We start from the raw sequence: 4,891 nt of genomic DNA on the forward strand, positions 1-4,891 counted from the left end.
TAGTCCCTAAATATATTTTGAAACAAATTTTTTACTTTTAAAGACCAAAATATTTAGTCTCTAAAACTCTTAGATGTTGTAATATTAAAAGAGAAATTAATATAATTATGTCAAAACTGTGATAATGTTGTATTTCTCTAAATCTTAAGGAAGTCAGTGTGATCTATCCATTTGTCTACAAGTTAAGCAAAATGTTTGGAAAACAAGATTGTAATTTTATGGAGGTACAAAAGCGAAAGGAATCAAATTCCTATGACATAAGCAAGATGTTTGGTTCTAACCTTAATGCATGGTTGAACTCTTTGATAGATCCTCGTACTGTGATGTGCAGAGGCTTTAAAAAGAACTGAAACTTTATTCTTTGAGTGTGAAGCAACTCCAAATAAAGTGAGAGATTAGATCCAAGTTGGACTCTCCCCAGGCTAGTCATGGAGCACATATGATTATAGGATCAACTTTCAGGTTTCAGCGAATTGTACCTAGTCTTAAAGAGTGTGAATTCAAATTTCTGCTTATATGAGAGCGCTTAACTTACTACTATATGATTAAGTGATTCTGTTGCACTATTTAAAGGTAACTTCTAAGACCTCAACTCCTTAGAATCTAACTTCAGAGTTCAATCTTTCTGTAGTTAAACCTTTTAAGATAGGCAGAAACCTAATCCATTTGACATATAAAGTAAAATAATATTAAAATAATGCCATTTATTGTAAACTACATATTCCAATATTATGCTTTAATTTTAAACTTAGACCGCCGTAATATCACAAGAAAGGATAATAATAATAATAATAATAATAATAATAGAAGAAGATCTTGTTGTAACCCTGGCTAATGAAGGCGGGACATTTGGTAACACAATAATTTGTTTAATCATCAATTATTGCAAATAAAAAAAAATTAATTTTGCTTGATTGTATTTTCATTTTGCTGCTTTTAATTTTTTTTTTCGGAAACAAAAATAATAAAAAAATTGAAAACATGTATCAGTTTTTTTTTTTTTGTACAGATTAGGTTGTTTTTAGACTTTTTTTTTTTTTTTTTTATCAAAAATAGTTTGCCAACTAAGTAATGTTATTTTTGAAAAATAAAAATAGGAAATGAAAACACAGTCAAACATGCAATTTTAACCCTTTACACAAGCCATAGTTGCAAATCAGTGTAGTAGAACACAATATGTTACAACTTAATTACTTTCATATATCATATTATATATTTAGTTTGATAAATAAACAACATGAATAAAGATGATTTGTTAATTACAAACAGAGATTGCATTTCTCTTCTAATGACAACATGTCACGCTTACAAGTAGGGCTGCAAACAAGCTGAGCCGAGCCGAGCCGAGCCAAGCCAAGCTTTAGTATGTTTGGGCTTGTTTATTAAGATTTTAACGAACTCCAGCTCCAGCTCGAGCTCAAGCTGAATAAAAAATTAACGAACCGAGCTCGAGCCGAGTTGGCTTAGGCTCGACTCGAGCTCGAGCCTGTTCACGAGCCTTAACGAACCAAAAAAATTATAAATTCATACCTACATGTGAGACTAAAGTTACAATTAAAACTTTGATTATACAATTATATATACAATATATATAAACATACTAAAAAAAAGTCCATATTTTACTAAAATAATAATATCTACTATCACTATTATGAAAATGTACTATCTATAGTTAACTATTATTTACATTTATATTTTTTAAATATATAAATAGCATATTTCTCTTATTTTTTATACATATTTTTGTATTATTTAATATATAAATAATAAATATTAAACGAGCCAGCTAACGAGCCGAACTTACGAGCCGAACTTTAGAATGTTTCGACTTGTTTATTAAAAATTTAACAAGCTCGAGCTTGAGCTCGAACGCAGAAAAAATCTAACGAACCGAGTTTGAACAAACTCTTACCGAGCCGAGCTCGAGCCTGTTCATAAACGGCTCTGTTCATTTGCAGCCCTACTTACAAGTAAGTATTTTCATATTCTCAATTTATATGAATAAATAGACATGAATTCTAATCAGTAGTCGGAAATTAAGACGTTAACCTAATCATGGGACTCACCTTTATTAGGCGAATAAACGTCATTAAATGAACATCGGTCAAAATCCAAGGGAAGTGAGCCAAGCAAAAGGTCACACCAGATCCGACCCACTAGGCCCAAATGGGTCCCTAATAGCAAGGCAGCGAATCCAAGGGAACTTACTGAGGCTCTAATTTAAAAATCGAAGAAACGGAAAAAAGAAAAACCAAAATTTTTTTAAAAAAAAAAATGAAATAGAAAATTATATCTAGAATTTACTCCTATGACTACGTGGGAATGTCCTGACTTGTAAACTACCCATATTTTATAAAATCCTTGTTTAGATGACAATGGTAAGTTGTTATTTATATGGTTTTGATGATGTTCTGTTACTCAAGTTCAATGGTGTGACAGATACTGCGAAAATGGTTAAGAAATTTCATGACCGCATCACCCAATTCTCGATAGGAACCGGCTGATATTACCGATACTGATACTCTGCGATCGATACCGTTACTTTACCTGTTACCGTGATTTAAAACTATGGTTGTTTCGAATAATGCTATTTTCTATATTTTGATAAGCATTTATAACACATTGTTTGTATTAGTAGTTGAATGAATTTGTTGTTCAGAAATACACCAGCATGTTCTTGTGCCTATAAACAGAAAAATATAGTCCCCTTATTGTGGTGTTAGCTAATTGTTCATGAGGTTTATGTATTTTGTTCAATTCATGAACATTGCTAGAAGTTAATTTCAAATACAGAAACTGGATATTGTAATATTTTGGGAGAAAAATATACTTAGGATGCCTAAAATGTTAAGAAGATAAACAAAAGTTTCTCTTTTTTTCCCAAATGATGGTGTGGGTTTGTGTGGATTTGGGTTGTGGAAGAAGGTTTAGGTGTGGAGATGGCAGAAGGGAATGGGTGTGGTGAGTTGAAGGGCATTTGGAGAGGAAAGTAGAAGAATGAAAGAGAGAAGAGGAAAAGACCATTTTGCCTTTTAAAATTGGTCAATGTATCATAATGACCCTTTTTTCATCAAAAATTTGGGGAGCCATTTTCAATTGGACTTACAGACACAAAACGAAGAATTAAAGGGAAAATGTGTTGTAATTCAAATGCAACAAATTGACACACATGAAAACCTTAGAGATGAGACGGTGTTGTAATTTGTGACCCAAAAAATTAGAGACTAGACGGTGTTATAATTTGTAACCCCAAAAAAAATCCACTTCAAATGCATGCAAAAACAAAACAACTTGATTCTTTAACCTACTGTGGCTAGTAGTTGAACACAGGACTAGGAGCTCTACTATTTTCGGATAGTTCACATAGATACATGTGATTTCGTATTTGGAATTTATTTATAAAATCTTACACTGAATGACATGGTGAACTGGTTAGAATTCTTCATCATCAAAAAATGTAGACAAAAACCAGGTGTTGGCAGAGTGAAATGGATATCATTGCTGGAGATAATTCTTTAGCCAGTACATAAAATTCAGTAGCTAATGATTGAACATACGGCTAGAAGCTCTACTACTCTGGGATTCCAAATTTGCTAAAGTTGATCACAGTGAAATGTAGTTTTGTTTTTCTTCCATAATCGTCCAACATTTCGCGATGAGTTGTAGAAGGCACATGTAACAAGTTGTAGAAGGCACATGTAACAAAATGGTACTGCTCAAGTGGCTGGCCATTTCACTTTGCGAACACCCGGTTTCGTCTGCAATTTTTTTGATGATGAAGAATCCTATCTGATTCCCCATGTCATTCCGTATAAGACTTGATAGTAAAATCCGGATATGAAGTCATTTAGGAGTTTGGATTTATTAAAGTAAAAACTGCAATTTCATAGTAAAATCGATCCATTATCTGACTAATTCGGATTCATTTTAGTGATCGAAACTGTTTATTTTATACAACTAGCTAAGAAAATTATCAATACAAAAAATCAAATTGATCCAACTTCGATTGTCATACTATTAGACAATTTTTATCTATATGTCCTACATATTTTTAAGAATAGACCGTTCACGTGTTATAATACATATGTGATTTGATCATGTGATTAATTTTCGCATATATGTTCTTTTCAACTTGTCATATGAAATAAACAGTTTAAATTATTAAAACGAGTCCAAGTCAAATAATAGATCAACTTTACCGTGAAATTGAAATTTTTAACTTCAACAAATCCAAACTCCTGAATGACTTCATATCCAAATTTTTCTATCAAGTCTTCTACTGAATGACATGGTGAAGTGAAATGGCCAGCCGCTTGAACAGTACCATTTTGTTACACGTGCCTTCTACAACTCATCACAAAATGTTGGACGATTGGGGAAGAAAAACAAAACTACATTTCACTGTGATCATATGGTCTCAATTACAATTTCAAGTGCACAGAATCTGTTTACAGAATTGTTTACATAATTGAGCACAACTTTCTCACACGTAAATCCCACCAAATGTATGAGTCCCACCTCCGTGTAGGAAATGTACAATTCTGTTATCTACTATGCACTTAGAAGAAGAAGAAAAAAACAGTGATTTTGGAGAATGTTGAATCCACAAGAATTTTTTGTTTGGTGGTTGGTTCCACCTCTCCCTATCAAATATGCAATCCCCACTTTCTAGACTTAGCAATTTTGAATATTTTAAGAAATGTTTCATTTTCCAAATTGAGTAGTACTAGATGACAATCAATTTTTCTTGATGGTCAGAATTCATGGCAAGCTCACATTTTTTGAAAATTCCCCTTAATCTTCTCCATTGAACAAATGATCAAATCAGAACTCATACCCATTAAAAATATAAGCAGTGTAATTGGAAAGTAATGGTAGCAAAGAGAGAATA

The sequence above is a fragment of the Camellia sinensis genome, chromosome 12 (assembly GCF_055761805.1).
Source record: "Camellia sinensis isolate YWXY chromosome 12, ASM5576180v1, whole genome shotgun sequence".
NCBI lineage: Eukaryota > Viridiplantae > Streptophyta > Magnoliopsida > Ericales > Theaceae > Camellia > Camellia sinensis.